General features: G+C 39.6%; 1 protein-coding gene across 3 annotated transcripts in view; it reads right to left on the reverse strand.

The window, feature by feature from the left end:
* lpp (LIM domain containing preferred translocation partner in lipoma) overlaps nucleotides 1–8,137 on the reverse strand; it is a 178,474-nt gene extending 170,337 nt beyond the window's left edge. Inside the window, exons 1-2 of one of the 3 annotated variants that reach the window (XM_005727166.1) lie at nucleotides 7,917–8,137; nucleotides 162–233 (exon numbers count right to left, since the gene is read on the reverse strand). The gene's annotated coding sequence lies outside the window, so the exon portion shown is untranslated. Of the gene's footprint in view, nucleotides 1–161; nucleotides 234–2,767; nucleotides 2,831–7,916 lie in introns of those variants that run through there. The other 2 variants (XM_005727167.2, XM_005727169.1) reach the window with 2 other exon arrangements.
* Between the last annotated feature and the right edge of the window lie 11,604 nt (nucleotides 8,138–19,741).

The following is a 19,741-nucleotide window of genomic DNA, read 5'->3' on the forward strand; positions in this document are numbered from 1 at the left end:
TTTTTTGGGTTCATTGAGAACATGGTTGTTGTTCAATAATAAAATTATTCCTCAAAAATACAACTTGCCTAATAATTCTGCACTCCCTGTAGAACCACGTGACAGAAAACACAGCAACATGTAAAAAGGTAAAACTCAGCAAAGCAAAAAAGCTCTCTTACTTTTTCTCCACTTTGACGTCGCTGTAGTGTTTCTGGAAGACGATGAAAGCCGTATGTTGAAGTCTGTTGACACTGAGAAATAATAAAAAAAAAAATCCTCAGTGTTACTGAAATGGATTACACAACTTTAATTGTGCTATGCAGGACCCACACTGGCATGGTAAGTAGGTCCTGTCATCTCACACACATTTTTTTTTCCATGACTGTGTTGTTCATCAGCAGAAAGATGAACTTTGGGCAGGCTTCCTATAAATCGTGCATGAACCTAAGCGCTGGTTGTCCATTTAAATTTGAGTCTGTCAAACACCTGTCACCCCTCTGGGAGCAATACTTCATAGCAAAGATGTAGAGCGGGAACAACAATGCTGACAAGTGACACCGCAGAAAATATTTCACCACAGCACAACAATTATTTAGCAGAGAGAACTAACAGACTAAAATTTAATATAAATGCACTCCTGACAGGTGAAGGACCAATTTGTTTGCACTGGCCATCATGTGTTCAAGTCAAAGCATCTCATTACTTTGTAGGGATTAGGCGTCAAATTTAAGACACTACATACTCCAGCAGACAGGTTCAATGAGCTTGGCTGATCTGACTTCCATCTGATTGTACCAAACCATCAGATGGAAGTCTGATGGTTTCAAAAATGTTGAATGTCCAATTTATCCAGCCAAAATTGGAGCAAAACTTAAAAAAAAAAAAGAGGCTAAAACCTAATTCTGAATTGAAAGATAAAAGGGTGAAAAAATTGTGATAATATTTTAGTCCCTCCAAAACAGTCATACTGCAAGGCTCAAAATTAAAATCATCTTGCAACCAAAGACAGGCTGTGACACACCTTTTTAAGCTTAAAAAAAACAAAACTATTAACTAGCCAACAGGAATGAAGATTGTAATAATGGAATAATTAACACGGTAACTTATTTATATACTAATTCTTATTCATGGTAATTGTACATAGATTTTCTACTGCTTATCCAGGTTGAGGTCACATGGGCAAAAATATGTATGCTACAAACACATTTACAAGGGCTAATTTCTGTATTGCTGCATTTTACACTGGTTTTGGTCCATTTACCAGTGACTAATATGCATGTCAAACCAAGAAATTACGCAATCCATATCATGCTTTTTATCAGATGAGTTACTTAAACTATATTATCTACTGATAATGTCAGCTTGCTCGCTCTATAATTATGGGATCTGGTTGTGTAACTGTGAAAGAGTTACTGACAAACAAGATCTGCATGGTGCACTGGTGAGGCATCACAGACGAATTTGGAAAGTTAAAACAGCACAGAGATCTGATCCATCACATTTATCAAATCTTTTAAATCTGGAGGTCATACCATCGTATGCTAACTAAAAAGGTTTCTGTAGGTACTTTTAATATATAAAGTATTTGGCTTTAGATATGTATTTGTATGATATGTAAGTGCTCCAGGGCAAAGGTTTCCAGGGTTTTCTGAAGGTCTTCAACATTTTTTTGTTTTACTAATTTTCAGTCCAGTCCTCGTACCTGACCATTTTCAGATGAATGATTTTTGGTTGTTTGTTTATTAAGCTACTTAACATTGATCTATGAATCATTCAAGGATAAGAACGGCACCAAACTAAATGGATGGACTGCTGTTGGGTCTATACATAAAAGCAAAGAACCACTTTTAAATTGTATTTTTGGGGACTTTGTTACTGGAAACCTGTGGCAAAAAAAAAAAAAAAAAAAAAAACACCATTTGCTCCTATTTCTTTTGCAGAATCCATGAAAAATGCCAACTCTTTGGCATTTTTCATACATTTGCCATACAAATGGATGGAAATAAAATTGTATTTTGCACCAACAAGGTGATTCCTAAATAGCGATTAGATTAAATCTTGGCACATCTTGGAATGGGATGCAGCTATCTATAAAACACGGTAGAGGCTCTGTCATGTTTTGGGGCTCCATTTCAGCCAGTGATGTTGTACTTGTCATAGAAAAGTAAAGTTTTGATCCACTATTTTCAAAGATTGGTAACAGCTTCATTCAAAACGCTCTGCCAATGCAATAAAATCACACCTGAATAAAAAAAACACACAATGGAACACTATCAGTCACGGACTGGCTTCCCTAGAGCCTGGACCTCAACATTATTGAAACAGTGTGGGAGGGAGAAACATCCATCTACGAAGCCTGGAGAACTATTCCTGAATACTACTTAAAGAAACAACAGGAAAGCTTTCCTGAAAGCTTTCAGGCTGTGTTGAAGAATAAAGGTGATCACACCAAATACTGACTTTCAAGCTTGTTGGAACTGTAAAAACTCTGTTTTTGACCTATTTTCCTAGAAAAAGAAAAAGAAAAAAACCCAAAAAACTATCAATGGTGATTTTCCAAAGATGTCATTACATTAAACAGCAAACTGATGACTTGCGTCTCCATGAGATATAAAAATTCAACCTTTATGCTACTTTTTGTTTAAATGTTATGCTGAATGGACATTAGTTATACAGTATACCATAGACTGCATTATTAGTAGTAGCATTGTCTGGGTTCAAGTGTGTATTTCTATCTGAAATCAACACTAATAAAATTCATCAAACAGATACCGCAAGTACTTACAAAATAAAAATCCCCCCGAAATGGTTTTAGCTTTGAAGGAGCCCTGCAGCTGTAGGGGACGACCCCGAATTATCCTACAGGATTCTTTTGGATTAAATAAGAGTCAGATAGGAGTATTGGGAAAACCAGCCCACTACATGTCACACCCCAAGCTGAGAAAACAGCAGAAGTCTTAAACAGGCACAGACATGTTATGCTATGCTGTGTAGGTTGCATCATGGGGCTGGTGGGGAACTGTGTTGTTATCGGTCCCAGGCGATCTTTGGTGTTCATTTAACATATTTGCATCAATTTTATCGTTTTTTGTGCAATAACAATAAACCCATTCGTCATCCTTTAAGGAAGTTTCATATCGACCCAAATTTAAATGATGAGTTTTGAGTTGATTAAGATCTGGATGCAGATTCAGAAATGTATGGAGTATGAAAAACTGGGAGATGGTGTCTTCAGCCACTCAAGAAAACATCACTGACCCATTCAGATCCAAATGTCCTTCAGGATCTAGGGATGGGAATCAGGAATCTAGTAGTTCAGTTCCTTGGAATTGTTAGTCTAGCTGCCTGTTGATGCTTAGTGGTTCCTGTTGCACTTGCACTACAATCCAATGATTTCAGTTCACAGGGCGTGGAGGAAATAGCAACGCCGTCTACAATGTTGATATGGACATAATTTTTTTTTACTGCACAAAAGGACAGGAGCGTGATAGTACAGTGGAACCCTGACTTACGAATACCCCATATTACGAAAAATTCAAGTTACGAAGGCACTGAACGGCAATATATTTCTGCCCGTGTTACAGCAAAATGCCCGTGTAACGAAATCTGCGGGCTCTGATTGGCTGAGCCTACAATGCCTACAATGCCTTCCAAATCATGTGACAACCCCTTGGCTTCCGTACTTGAGCTTCGCTGTTCCACTTGAACGACTTATTGTTGTTCTAGTTAGCAATTAGCCTATAGCCTATCGTTCAGCATTGCCTCACTTAAAAGGTGCAATGGGTGCTTCAACTTACGAAAATTTTCGACTTACGAAAGACCCTCGGGAATGAATTAATTTCGTAAGTTGGGGTTCCACTCTAAAGTGGAAACTGAATAAAGGACGGGAACAGCTGCATTAAGCTGCTAACACAACTTCGGCTTTATACACAGACACCATGCTAATACTTAGCTAGCCAGAGAACATACTAACGCTAGGCTAGCCAGACACCAATGCTAACACTAAGCTAGCCAAGAACCCAAAGTGAAAGCTGTCTTTGGACTGTGGAAGGAAGCCGGAGTACTGAGGAAGACCCACACAGACACACGGAGAACATCCAAACTGCACAGAGAAAGGCTCTGGCCTGATGGTGGATTCGAACCCAGGATCAGCTTGCCAAAGCTAACCGCCATTCATAACAACACTAATTGTAATTAACTATCTACAGCCTTAGAAGATCCTTGGTTTATCACAGCTTATAGAGGTAGTGTTTTCTAAAAGAGGTGCTGTGTGAGTATGAAAAACTGGTGCCGTTTCTTTCAGAGAAGGACATTCTCATTAAAATATGTCAAGAAACACAAACAGTGGAATAACTTGACTAAAACTACCAGGGGGGCCAAGGCTCAAAGGCAGCAGAGCCACTCATCTTTTAAGTTTAACATCATCAACGCTGTCAAACGAGTTCTTTTTAGCTAGAGATTTTAAAGACAGTTTCGTTTAATGTTGCCTGAGTAGAAAATGTGTCGGAGCGACGCAGATATATTCAGTTTGATGACAGCTCTCCCAAGGGACCTTGGTGTTATTGATTTGAAATTCACATCCAAGTCAAAGTTTGAATTCAGTCTTTTAAAGAAGAAAGTGAGATTTATTTTTCATTCCAAGGCAGAACAATACCTACAGCCTGGACCAAGATTCTTGTTTCACTCACAAAGAGGAAGATGACGTCAGATCCATTTAGGTATAAAAGGGTTCAGTTTAGTCAACTTTCTGAGGAAATCTTGAAGCAAAATACGGAGGTATTGCCTCAGTACTGGTTATGTCAACAGACCAAACATTTTTAAACATATCTGCAAGGGAAAAGTCCATATCTCTGGCCACTATTTGCACAAGCACTCCTCTCTGGTTTACAGCCTGGCTTGTTGTACACTATATGGATGTGCATGACTTATTATCTGACAACTGAATGTTACTGCCCTGTCCAGTCACTGATACAAATATTAGTCGGGTAAACTAATTCTTCATATTTTATTGATGTACAACACCAGTTAACAACCGTTTTGGAGATGTTGCGTCACCTGTGACTATGCGAGTCTGAAACCCTTTCAAAAGGCTGTTAAACACACAATGTAAAAAGCAGAGACCCATACATTTACCATGAAACAATCTTACATACACTGCATCTGCATTTTAAAACCATCATCCTGTCAAACCATACAACAGCAGAATTATAGAGAAGTAGATGTGGGACTTAGCCTTTAAAGTTCCACTTTGAAGTTTTGCAGTGCATAAAAACCAACAATCTAGAAGGAATTTATGTGGGAATGCAAAGCAGATTTATTCATCCATTTTGTCCAGGTCATAACAGGAGTATATATCCCACCCAAAGATGATCACAAAACAGATATGCAGCTGGAATGACAGGCAACAGTTTTAACTGGTGCTGCAACAGAAGATTAGGAATACAGGACTATAGAGAGGCAATCACACATGATCATAAAATGCTTTCATTTATGCTTCTAAGAAGAAGAAATGATGCAGTATTTTTATTCATTATGATCGATGCTGGACTTTTAACCTGCCTAATTTGTGTCTGTGCAGCAGAAATGAGCCTTCCCTGGAGGATGTCTGGGCTCTCCCTTAGAGAAAGAGTGAGGATCTCAGTCTCTCAGAAGTAGTTCGGAGCAGAGCTGATATTCCTCCACATCAAATGGAGTCAGTTGAAGTGGCTCAGACAACTGACTAAGTGCTTCCTGGACACCTCAGAGGTGAAATGTTTCAGATATCTTACAGGAAGGACACTCTGGAGCAGACCCAAGACAAACTGTGGAGATTATGTCTAAGTATCAGTACCACAGCCTACCACAGCCTAGAGGAGGTAGCTGCGAGATGGAGGTCTGGACATCTCTGCGTGGAGAGCTGCCTCTGTGACCCAGGACCCGGATATAAGCATTAGAAAACTGACCGATTGATACATTCAGTTCCAAACTGTAAAATAATTACACAAACGGCTAACAAACAGTCACTTGAGCTTCCCAGTCTCAATAAATATCTACACCAATGCCTGACTGTGTTGTTTACGAAAGACAAACTAATTGTCTCTTCGAGTTGATTCATTCTCTTCCAGTTGATGGGAAAAATGGCGGCAGAAGCTGGAAACACGTAGCAGACGACAGTGGTGGCCAAAAGGCCAATCGCAGTGAATGCAGGCTGCACTGATACATGTGTATGAAAGTGCATACAAGGTTGGACTTCATAAATGTCTGCAGTTACAATGTGTCACCACCATAAAACCATAAATCCAACATAATCCCCATGGCAGGCAGGCATAACATTGACTTTTGTACTATATTCCTTCATTTAAATAATGTAATAGATGAAAAAATGATGGATCATTGGGCCATGTCTTATCTCATAATATCATCCCCCCCAGTTAAGTGCTTCACTCTCAGACTGCAGGCTTACTGTGGGTCCTAGTATATTTAAAAGTAGAATGGGAGACAGACCTCTCATTTTCAGACCTCTCTTCTGTGGAACAGGCTTCCAGTTTGGATTTAGGACACAGAAACCTTCTCTACTTTAAAAGTTTCACTTTAAAACTTTCCTTTTTGGTGCAGCACGTAGTTAGGGCTAGATCGGGGGACTCTGAACCCTCCCTTAGTTACACTGCAATAAACCTGGCTTCTGGAAGTTTCCCATGATGCACTGAGTGTTTCTTTACCACTCTCTCGCCACTTCGCATTTAATCAGTTTAATCTCCAGCTCTGTCTTTTATCCTGTCCCCTTTGCCTTGCGTCCAGTCTTGTTATGACTGAGGTTTCTTCCTGTTAAAAGGGAGTTTTTCCTTCCCACTGCTGCCAAGTGCTTACTTACAGAGGGTTCTCTCTCTATCAATGCAGAGTCTTTACCTTACATTACTGAGCACCTAGTGGCAGCTGTTGTTGTGATTTGGTACTATAGAAATAAAACTGAACTGAACTGACAGTGGTGTATGGTTTAATGATAAAAACTTTATTTTCTTTCTTGTTATTTTTTCCCTCAAGTGGCCCCCAACTGAGCTCAAAGTGCCCACTAGATGATCCAACCAGGATGGGTGATAGTGGGATGCATAGACGTTATAAGGTGGTGGCGCTTATGCTAAAGCGAAAAAAAATGTGTCCACGCTCAAAAGTACCGTCACCTGACAGTACAGTCAAAATTGTCACTGACGTCATCAGCGACAACATAAAGGCTTCTTTCCAAAGTGGAGAACACAGATTCGCATTGATAGTTGTTGTTGTTGGGTTTGTTTGTTTTTTTATTGTTTCGCCTTTAAAAAGTTTGACTCCCCTGCTGTGAAGGATACTTCTGTAGCAATAACGCCAACAAAGCACAGATGTGTTACTTTGTGACACACGCGGCTATGAAAAGTACTCGAACAACGTGGCGAATTCGAGGCAAACGAGTCCAACAAGCAGCAACAGTGACGATACAAATAACTATTTTTCAGTAAACGGAAGTTTCTGGGCGCTCTAAAGTAAAAAGCAGCGACATGTTTCCCTTCTGATGGAGGGCTCTGTGGGGGCTCTGGTGTCTTCCGCATTGCTCTGCAGTAAACCACTGTGCTAAATCTAGGAGCCCCGCAGAGACGCCCCGAGTCTCGTTTAGCCAAATGAGCCGCTTCACAGTGTTTGAACGTGTTTTCTGTGCATGACTGAGTCCAGCTCGGCACTAGCTAGCGACAAGTTAGCTCTGTTAGTTTCCCCGTGTCACAGTCCTACCGGCCCGGGCTCTGGTACAGAGTCCACGCCCTCACTGTGAACCCGTCCGAGCTGCAGTAAAATCCACATTACATCCCAACAAGGCCGAACAAAGTGAGCACGAACTGCTCCAGAGCCGGGTTCTTAACAGCAACACGTCAAACTGCACCGGAAACCGCCCGTATGTTTGAAAAGGTGCGACGTATAGTTTCACTTACCTCGCTTTCTAGGAAACCTAACACAGGGGCTGAAATCCCACCAAAAACAGTGAAAACTACTTGATCCAAATTCTGGGAGAGTTGTAGGCAGTGACGTCACGCTGAAATTCCAGCTCGTCTGAGTCAGTTCAGAGGTTTGCCCATGTAAGGCAGCAGGCCAAAACAGCACGGCCCTCAGTGCGCACACATCTCCGGTCTGTGCGCACAGCTGCACGCTGCAGTCAGGCAAAGGTCCACGCTGGAGGCTTTCTCCTCAAATAAACTGTCATCCTAATAAATACTGAAAAATTGAACGTACCGATACTTAGAACCCTTAAAATGTAAATGAAAGAAGAGTGTGCAGTGATTTGGTGTCAAACATGTGGCCTGGGGGCCAGAAGTGGCCCTCCAAATAAGGGTCCGGTTTAACTTGTGGTATTTGTTTGCATATTTCACTCTCTTTATTCGAGGTGTTGTTGTCATATTGCAGAAACAACAACCTCTGCCTGTTAGTATCTGACATCACCAAAAACAGATAAATACAAAATGTTTAAAAAATAACACAAAACTTTGTCAAGCTCATCTTCAGCCAACAATACAAAATATGGGACAGCCTAGATTCTATCCCAGGTTTTCTCACGGGCTGTATCACTACAAAAGAAACATGGGGGCCAGAACCAGCACTCCAAATGCTTTCCAGTCCAGCCCACGGGATGCCTTTGCAAAGTGTGAGATGATTACTTAACCTGTCACAGGTAATCACATAAGTTAGACATTAGATGTGACAGGAGGTACAAGCCAGAGGTCCAAACAAATGTGTAAGTTTGGAAGACCTGTGATCTTCTGGGTCATTATTATAGAAGCACTGGGATTTTAAGAAGACATAGCATTAGCTAAAGTTACCTTTTTATATTTTCTCTCCTCCCTTTGATGTTTTTCGATACTTCAACCCTTATGTATATGCTGTACATAAAAGATGGGCTTGGCTATTGTTAGTACTTTGGCCACCTTTATGTTATTCTTGTTTCTATTTATTTGTTTTGGAAACACAAATGAGCATATTTGGATGACAGGATGGAGTGCAAAGTTATCAGCTAATGCTAACTAGCTTCATTATTAAGTATCATTCATAAGCTGTGTGGATGCAATACAGATACACACAGATACCTGCTAATTAGTGCAAATTAAGAAACCTATAAAGTCACAATATTTTTCTATTAAAAATGCTCCAAAAGCCACTAACAGCACTAACAGCAGTTCAGTTTGGTCACTCCATTTACAGGATTTAAGGCCTAGTCAGCGTCTTCTACATGCACACCTGTCAGTCAAAGTGGCTATTCTCATAACTGTAGATTCTAGATGGATGAATTATATGAAAATTCATAGTTTTTATGAAGGAGGAAATTATCCATGGAGACCAAAGGTGTTTTTTTTGTATCAGGCAGTAAACATGTTTATTTCTGCTGTAAAGTTAGACATTTTAACATGGGAGCTGACTTAAAGCTGGACCCTGAGGTTGTTTCTTGGTTTAACCAGGCAGGAAGTGAAACTTTCTCGACTAAGAATGTTTTTTGTATGAGTGTCATTTGGTAGAGCTACTGTGACTTGTGATGCATATCTGTCAGTGTAACTGCATTTTTATTTATTTTTTCTTCTTTGTATTGTAAAGAACTACATTTAGACACAAAATAAACACAGTACATAGATCTGATATGATATATATATCATATGTGAAACGTGTGTGTTTTTTTAGTATATAAGCTCATCATGACTTATAAAGTTCAAACAAGGCAGCAACATTATAATAAAGAGAGATGGCAGTCAAGAATCCTAAATTGAAATCTTTGGAAGAATTCAGCAATCGCAAAGATGTAAAAAGATATTCAACTTTCAGGGGAAACAGCAAGGATTTAAAGCATTTTTCATAGACGTAATTTTTAAACTCCATAAAAATTAAAGTAAAGTAAATTAAAGTAACCATATATAATGCTTTAAAACATGTAGTTGCCCAGATGCAACAACATGGCTGCCAAATAGCGTGACTAGTGTCTGGAACTTTGGACAGGGCCAACAAAAGGCTGAAAAGATTGTGTAACATACCAAGTAGAACGTCTCATAACTAGTAAAGTTAATTAGTAACGTGAATAGATATTTTTAAAAAAAAGATATATCATCCCATAAATATTAAGGCTTGGCTTTTAGAAGAAAGGATACGTGCAGTTTCACCATTCTGTCAATGTCTGCTTGTACACTTCTCAAATGTAGAACTACATATTCCCATGATATATTATGTCTTTATAAGATTCACAGCATCCATATGAGGCAAAGCAAACAGGATTTTGACAGGAAATCACCACATTTGCACAGACACACTTCTGATAACTCGCAGTGAACATCGCTGCTGTGCAGATGTCATTTAAACGCTACCATGCAAAAGAAAAATAGAGACCCTCAGGCTCAGAAACGCTGCTGCCTTCTGTGGTCATTTAAGATGGACTGAGACGGAGAACTACACCCCCCAAAAAAGAAAAAAAGAGTTTTAAAATAAATACATTTATCAAGGAATGGGTTTGCCATCAGCACACAGTGAGCATCCACGGTGATAAGAAGGTGCATTGGTAAACACGCACATCTGTGTGGGCACCATCAGTGCTGAACGATATACACAGGTTTTAGTGCAACATATGAGGCCATTCAGATGGTGGCAAACCATATTTTACTCTTATTACAACATAACATGGGTCAGTTTATTTATATTGCATATTTAACACAACAGGCGCTGATCAAAAACAAAACACACACAAAAATGACCGAAATTCATTAATTAAGTTAAAAGAGAAATAAAATAAACTGGTCTGCCTGCAGTCGAGACACATCCCTCACTCACACTCCATCCATCCATTCTGTACCACTTATCCTTAACACGATCACAGGGGGTCTAGCTTAATGATTTACATTCTTTTCACTAGCTGGGCCCACGTCCTCATTTTAGGTTTGACAGCGTTTTAGTAGGTAAAGGTCAATGCTTGGACATGAATTGAGCTGCGGTTTGGGGAAGGCCTCGAAGAGGACTGGCGACGGCTCCCGGGCCTGGCAGATCCCCATGTACTAAATAGGAGTGAAGAAGTTAAAGAATTGAGAGCAAGGAGGGAGGGAGGGTGGAGCACGTAAACGAAAATGAACACCTTGCAGAACTGGGGGGGAACCTATATAGATGACAACCGGAAGGAGCGTGTTTGGAGGCGTGGTCCCGCTCCCGAAATTCTGATACATAATCTCCAATAATTTGACTTTTACATGATGTTGTGCATATTTATGGCATATATGTTTCCCATATTCTTCCCATGTCTGAAATACAATCTATTTTTAACAGCCATGCAATAAACTGTGCAGCACTGTGTCCAGCTGGTCTTAACAGGAGACTTTCTGCTGGTCTCACAAGCCGTAACTTCCAAAAGGTTTTGTTAAGGTACCTGCTAAAGACTAGCGGACAAATGACTTTGCAAATTCAAGGTGCTGATTATAAAGGAAGAAGCTCAGCAAGTATCAGTCTTAACTTAGAGCATTCAACCAGTGAGGTGTGAATTGGTACATTTTATAATCTGAACAGATTCAAATTCAAACTCTGCGTGTTGCATGCTGCAGTGCTCGCATGTCCTGTCACGCACCGTCTGCCTTCTGGAACCATGAGAATGAGCCAGCGCTCATTATTTTCGGCGACTCTTTTCTTAACTATTAGAATAAATATTACTGATGTATGAAGAAATATTACTTATCGACCAGTGACAGCAGAAGATTGAACCAGTGCATTTTGGGTTGTAGTCTGCATACGTTAAAAAGGCCTCAGTGCTTGCTCTGATTGTGTCACACAGTGAGCAGTTTGAGTAATTGTTTCATAGCTGCTTCATGACTTCTGTGTTCAGTCTGTTCAAACTGTTGTTTACACAGTAGCGCACATGTGTTTTTGGCCACTGTCATATTGATACTAAGATGTGAAGCATGTGACTAAAACCAGTTTACACTGACAGAAATAATTACCTGTAAATGTAAATACCTGTAAAAGCTCACACAAAGCTAATGAGTATAAATCCTACACAGTTTATGTTAATGTAGTTCAACAGTGGCATTAAAGATGCTTCTGTTCAATACTAGTGTTTTTTTTTAAAAATCCCATTTTTATAGTGTCATTGTAATAACAGAATCGAATATATACTCAAACATATATTTGTGATTTTGTGCATGTGAAGCATTTGCAACAGGCCCTTTGTTATAGTGTATACTATAACAACAGCAGCTGTTATGGATACAGTATAACATACAACAGTGAATGTGGTTACAGTGCATTGTTTTGAAGTTACTGGAAGACCTTTTTTTTATTCATGACCTTTATTTCAACAGGAAGTCCCATGACTATCAAAATCTATTTTACAAGATTTAACTAACCTGCCAAATATGTTCAGTAACATTAACTTGTGACCCTGAGAGAAAGCTTTACTATTTTTCCTTTGAAATATTTTTCCTTAATATGGAAATATTAAGTTATTCTTTGCACTGTGATCTCCTAATGGTAACCTCTTTCATATTACAAAAAGTCATTTGACCTATTGTTCTCAATAAAACATTGAAACACTGAAAGCTTTGAAGCCTTTTTTGTTGCTTATTTGACAACATTTCCAGAATTTTCTTTATATCCAAATATATATCTGTCTATAGGGTCTATGGCTAAAATGCATCTGAAATATACATCCATTCACTTCTGCTTACCCATTTTCAGGGTTGCGGGGCAATAGGCAGGGTACACCGTGGACAGGTCACCAGTCTGTCGCAGGGCTAACACATAGACATAGACAATAATTTGCGCTCACATTCACACCTATGGGCAATTTAGAGATTTCAATTAACCTATCCCCACTAACTGCATGTCTTTGGACTGTGGGAGGAAGCCAGAGTTCCTGGAGAGAACCCACGCAAACACGGGGAAAACATGCAAACTCCACACAGAAAGACCCCGGCCTGATGGTGGAACTGAACTCAGGACCTTCTTGCTATGAGGCTACTGTGCTAACCAGCGTGCCAATGCTGAAATTAAAATAACCAAAGCGGCCCTTCATCCTAAACTATTCATCAGGTTGGATGAAACTGGGCTACTAATTATATTATCTTTATTTGACCTTTTGACCTTTATACTGATTTTGGATTTGAGCGTCCAAGTAGAAGGAAAATTTTAATGCTGCAAAGTAAAGTTGCATGTTTTTATAAATATATTTAAATATGCCACAAGTAAGTAAGTCTTTGACAATACTGTGACTCAGTGAAATGCGTATAACATGGCATTTCCCCTGTTGGTGCCCTACAATGTTAAATCATTCAATTAGCATGTTTGTACTGATATCCAAAGACAGACAAGTGATGAAGTATCTACGTGTCATAATATTCTGAGTAATTGATGAAACTTACGCTTCTCTGTGACACCTGGCCCGGGAGGCTGGGTTTTCAACACACAACTTCAGTACAGCGTTTGTGAATTGACATTGAGAAACCCTGTTAAGCTTTCTAATATCCTTGTATAATGTCCTTTTTATATTTACCTTTTCTAAAATTTTTATTGTTAAGTAATGTAGATAAGTGAGTTATATGAAAATGAAAAGAGATGAGACATCATCATCATTATTATCCAAACTCATAAAAACATGTACATAACAGCCAAATGTTAAAAAAAAAAGGTTTGCTAAAAAAACTAATATCTTTAAAGCTGGTTATGATCCACATAAGGGCCTATGTAATTATTTAATTAGCAGCAGTCCTCTCGTTCTGCCACGAAAAAGGCTTCCAACTGATATTTTGTCACTAATGGCATGCCACATTTTTTTTAAACTATTCTATTAAATACTATTATTTGAATATTACTCCAGCATTGTGTAGTTCATAATGGCCGAGCACTCGTTATCCTCAGCTTCACTGAAATGAACCGCCGCCGCCTCTGATGTCCAACACGAGCCAGCCGCCACCAGGCGTCCAACAAAGGCTTCGCTTCATGTGAGCTTTGTCTGACCTCAGTGAGCTCTGCCATGCAAACTAGACAATTAGTTTGCATGCTCGTGATTGCATGCAAATACAATAACTGCTTTTCACCTGACTCTGTTCTCAGAGCTGTTTCGCACTGTTGTCGAGCATAATATTGACGCTGCGTATCTGTCGTGTTTGCACATGCCAGCGCGTTCAGATAGTTTGTCTTATCTCTGTTAAAAGTAAGTCTGATGGGGTGATTCATTTCAACGAGGAGGGGTAATGAAAACATTTAAAAGAAATCTTTGTGGAAGCCAAATGCAAAATGGAATCATTCACTCTGAGCTCTATCTTTCCACCCATAATTCTTACTTCACTGCGACTGATTACATTGTGCTCCAAGCTGTGAGTATACTTTTTTCAGCGTGCATGAAGAAAGCATAAACAGCGCTTGCAGATCGAGCACGCTGATAAAAACCAAGCGATTTGAGCTATTTTAGTGTCTCACCCGTGCATCCACTCATCTCAAACTTCCAGGGGAAACTGCAAAAGGTAATCTCATTTGTAATGTGTGACAGCTTATTTGCAAGTGTGTACACTGGCAATTTTTTAATGGGCCCGCCAGTAATTCTTCTTCCACTCTTAAAGCTGATTTCACAAAGACACCCTGGAACAGTTTAGATGACACATTGCCATCGCCTGTGAACTCAAGTTATCAATCAAACCCCAATTAACATGCTTGGTTAGAGGAAATCAGGGGTTCTTTGATGTTTGGCACTTAGGGACTGGGGCTACGCATGTCACAGACATGATGGGCTTCAATTTTATCCACAACATACGGGAAGAAACGCGCTCACAGGCAGAGTCCAGCACAGCAGACACATCAGACTGGAGTTTTTGATCCAACTTGGTCCTGTTTTACTCATTTTAACTAGAGACAAGAATTACAACAAACAGGGAAAACAATCTCGTGTCGAGTTTTAGCGTTTCAATTGTTCCAGCATCGGATATCCTGTTTTATCTGCTGGTTGTAACACCGTCTTCTCCCCCACACCACTTCCTCTGAAGTAGGTGAAACTCAAACATTATACCGAAGGCAGCTGCTGCACGGGCGACGTGTACTTCCTCAAAAAAGTGTGAGTGAAAGGATCTATTTAGTGCCTGCGTGCTGAATAAGAAAACAAGAAACCAACTGTCATCTAAATACTGCACCCCTAGTTTCATAAAGGCTCCGTTTTCAGGAATTAGAGGCTGACGATGAGGTCATGCAGGTTACATCCTGGCAAGTGAAACCAACACGAGTGGAGTGATGTTTTTGTACATAATGTCATTTGGTTCCCGACTGCAGTCATTATCAGAAGGCAGGGAGTGCATGTGCACAAAAACAGCACTGAGATCTTTGGAGAAAGGAAACAAAAACAACAAATGTGTCTGGGAACTATGCACGCTCTGTTAATTAGAGCTCAGATAGCAGAGATTAGTCCTCATGCACAACCATATTACAGAGTCATGCCAAATAAGGAAAAACAAAAGTAGGAGACAGGCACACTCACTACAAAAACAATGTCCCAAAGCTACTAATCAAACAACTCCCGATCTAGATCCAGACCTCAGATTACACTAATGAATTCTAATTCTTATGTTTTAGCATGTAAATATGTATTAAAATTGCAGACAGAGAAATCTCTGCCTACAGCAAAGGTTTTAGCATAAATGATGCATACTTGTGAGCCTCACGCTGCACCTTTGAAATGCGTTTAAAGCAGCCGGATTTTGTCGTCGTATCCCGAAATCATCTTTTTTGAGATTTTTACCATTTAACATGGCTTCTCCCCCCCACCCCACCCCAGTGAAAACGATTAAGCGTCTCACCCACAGCAGAGCAGTTAAGCACAATGCCTGGCTGATATTATCAACCAAAAACCTATTTTTTTTTTACAGCATGGTGTCAGTAACAATGTGAAACACAATTATAAAACTGATTTTTAAAAACCAAAGATATAAACGAACATGCGCATGCACACAAAGGAGCAATCTTACTGTTGATATAAAAGATTTTCTATTGCAGCGACTCGTGCCAAACCGTAAAATATTTACAAGTGTAGGAAGTGGAGGTGGTGGTCGGGACTGTTTCTGGCAGAAAAATCAGATATATTTGCAGGGGTGTTTAATCTGTTTTTGCTCTGTACATAGAGGGCATTTGGCTTTAAAGCAAGTTTCTTGCTTGATCACAGAAGGACGACGGCCGGAGCAAGGTTGAACAGTATCGAAATTCTGCATCTGTGATGACAAGTGCTTGCCACCACAAATAATCAGTTGTGTCACACAAAAAAGTCTGTACCAGCAAAATTATCGTGCACTTGACTGAACAAGAGAAACTTTTTTTTTTCTTTTTGCCAATGAACAGCTTTTAATTTGCAAGAGGAAGAATGAGTCTTTTGTTTTTCCATAAAGTTACAACATCCAACATGCCAGCATGTTTGGAGGCTGTCAGGTGCAGAGGTGTCATGTGTGTATAATGAACATCTAAATACACAGAGAAAAGAAAAGCAAACAGAGGAGAAAGTCGCACAGGCCGGACGAGTGAGACGACTGCTTGTTCCAAAAACAACTCCCAATACGCTCATCCTGTGCAGCTCCAAGTTTTTGAATTCAGCAGCTGGAGGTTTGTTTTGCTGCTCAGTTTGCAAAGATTGGAATGCCTTATTGTCTCAGATGTAATAACGATGATCCAGCATGTTCGGCCCACAAACAATGCTGTTGTTTTTGTGCTGTGAAACTCCAAACATGTAGGAATGTAACTGGGAGATTCCTAAAATCTGAGGGCATTGTGTAAAAACAACAGAACATCCAAACTAAACAACAATAGGATAGGTGAAGTTAACATTCAGGCCTGCTTAAAGATCGTAATCACTTACCTCAAAAGCAGGACAAAGCTGGATTTAATACACCAAAGTATTCTTACAACACGTCACTGTTTGTTCATTGTGTTCACTCAGAAACCCTGCAAAGCTTCACATTTTCCTCACTGCAACAGTCTCATTAATCATTCATACGCTGTTTGTCTACAGTAAAAGAATAGAAAAGCTGATAGGATAGAAAATCATGGAGGATAAAAGACAAAAAAATAAAATTTGTGAGAAACAGAAACTGACAGCGTGACATAATTTTCTAGAGGCAGTTTGAAAAACATGTAAAAAAAATTTTAAGTACTTAAAATGTTAAGTTTAAAAAGATTAAGATGGCCAGGAAGAGCTGGCGTTGGCATCTGATTGGCTTGAATTTGATAAATAAATAAAATCAGGTAATGAATATGTAGATAATAAAGTGTTGGTGTTACCTGGTTAATTAGATTGTGAAATTTATTTTATAATAAGTTAAATGTTAATCGTTTTGGCCATTTGAGAGTCCTGGACAGTTAAAAGAGTGCAGTATGAGTAGGCTAAGCTGTGATGTCCATGGTAACCAAGGTCAGGGGCAGCAGTTTGAATTAATCTGATGATGCTCTTTAGTATCACTGGTCTTATTCCACATTTATAGTGTAGGGGTTGGACAGCAGCCATGATAGGTCATGTAACAGCTGTACATATATTGTAAAATGCAGCGGGTTAAATCCACAGAGAGCAGCAAACCGTTAGTGCAGCAGCATCAGCAACCCAGCTCTTCTGTGCACAAAGAAAATAGGTCCACTGCAGTTCACAGCAAAAAATACATTTTAGAAATTATTTTGTGGCAATTCAGTTTCCCCTGCTGCGCAGCAACAACAGATCCAAGGGTTCCCCCACTTGCCCAGTAACGCCTGGCTATCACACAAGGATGAACCAAGTATTCAAACTAATCAGCAGCACAGTATTTCAGTTAAACAATAGCAATTAGCATAAAAGGCTTGACTTTATAAGGTCCGTTTTATGCTTTCTGATTCCAAACAAAAACAGCAATGAACCTGAAATTTGGCCTTCTGGTCTTTTAGCCTTGTGAAGCATTTTTATTCAGTTATGTGCTAAATTATATGGCTGCTGTGCGGCACAGACCCTGTAAGAGATTTGTGCTTCAGTTTTGGTGAGTGAAATTCTACTGTTTCATCAGTCTGTTAGTTTGTAGCATCAGTGTCTGTGCAATGCACCTGCAAGCTGTTCAGGAATGCAGCTTGCTAATGATGCTAGCTAGTTAGCGCTAGCTTATTTTAAAAAAAAATATGGTCACTTTGAGCTTCAAAAAAAAACTACACAAATTAGAATAATACTAATGTAACAAGGAAACATTACAGTTGTGTCTTCTTCAAGTTTGTTTCTGGAATAAGATATATGGCCATGTTACTTTTTACTATTGTGGTCACTTTTTAGGTCATGCAGGTTACATCCTGGCAAGTGAAACCAACACGAGTGGAGTGATGTTTTTGTACATAATGTCATTTGTAAAACTAAAATCGCTTTTTAGTTTTAGCGATTTTGACAAATCAAAAAGGGATTTCCTTCAGAAAACACACAGGTATGACCCTCTTCCCGCCCAAACCACAATAATGATCCACATCATAGATGTTCCACACTTTACCTATGGGCTGCAATTCAACTGCAGAGTAGCTGAGGTGGAAGGACATAAGGAGCTTTTCCTTGTTGGCTTTAAAACTATTATTATGATTTTCAGTTTGAACTGAAAATGCCCAAAATAATAATAATAATACAGCAGCTATCCAGATGACTTTAATATGTTTCCTGAGGGATGAGGCTCGGTTTCTGCTAACAAATTATACCTCAGTCTTGGCTATTGAGGGGTAATCCCTCAAATTGTATCCCTGACACTGAAGATCACAGTGTGGTTACATCTGTTTTTAAGTGTGTTTACATGAAGAAAGACAATCCCAGACTGTCACTTCAGATCACCTGTCACACGTTGCGTGGGTCATTCACTGTATTTTCTCTTCACTCCATAAATGCCAGCTAATGCAAAGCACTATATTTGGCTCTTGTGACCTTTATTACAGCTGATAGCGACAGCCATGGATGCGATGGAAGCTCCATGTCGGCACAACAAAGGCTGCTTGCTAGTGGAGCTAGATTTCAGATGTGAAAAACGTGATAGCAGGTAAGAGAAAATGACAAGCAGGTATTTTCCTTCGCTTACGTGATAATTACCTGCAGTCGACTCCCTTTAGAAAGGTTATCTGAAACACAAACATCCTGAAACAGCTCCAGGAAACTGCACCGGTGCAATGCTGGGGACCGTTTATGGGAGATCAGACATTTCAGATCTTTAAGTGTTAAAAATGATTAATATGACAGTGACACACTTGATAGATAGGCTTGGTAATTATCTACAAATTCAAGCTGCTCTTCTCGGAGTACTAAGGGTTTTAATTAAATTGGGGTTTTTTTGGAAAATAAAGCAGGTGTAAATTTTTTCTCCAGACAGAGCAGGGTCAAAATATTTCATATAAAGTCTTGATAAGAATCACTGCGAGGCATGCTGTGGCGGGCGAGGATGATCTTATATTTCCAAGGGAAAGGCCAAGCTAGAAATATGTTATGTATAAGTTTGCCTGGATAAAAATAAACATGAAATGAATTCAAGTTTGCATCTAGAAGGTTGCAACAACAACTTAAAAAGGCCTCTTTTAAAGAATTCGGTTGATCCCTCTTTTGTTAATTTGATGCAGGCCGAAATTACATCAGATGACAGCATAATCCGACATCATTATCAGCATCAAAATGTGTTTGATGCTGTTTGGCCCGGAGCGACCGGCATGTGCAGCCTCTGTAACGGGATGATATGGATTACACTTTGCAAACCGACCTTGCCCCCCTCTCATTTTTTATGCCTGCCAGTCGAACGCAGTGATGACC

Source organism: Pundamilia nyererei, unplaced genomic scaffold, assembly GCF_000239375.1.
Source record: "Pundamilia nyererei isolate P.nyererei 1_Seehausen unplaced genomic scaffold, PunNye1.0 scaffold00023, whole genome shotgun sequence".
In the NCBI taxonomy this organism is placed as follows: domain Eukaryota; kingdom Metazoa; phylum Chordata; class Actinopteri; order Cichliformes; family Cichlidae; genus Pundamilia; species Pundamilia nyererei.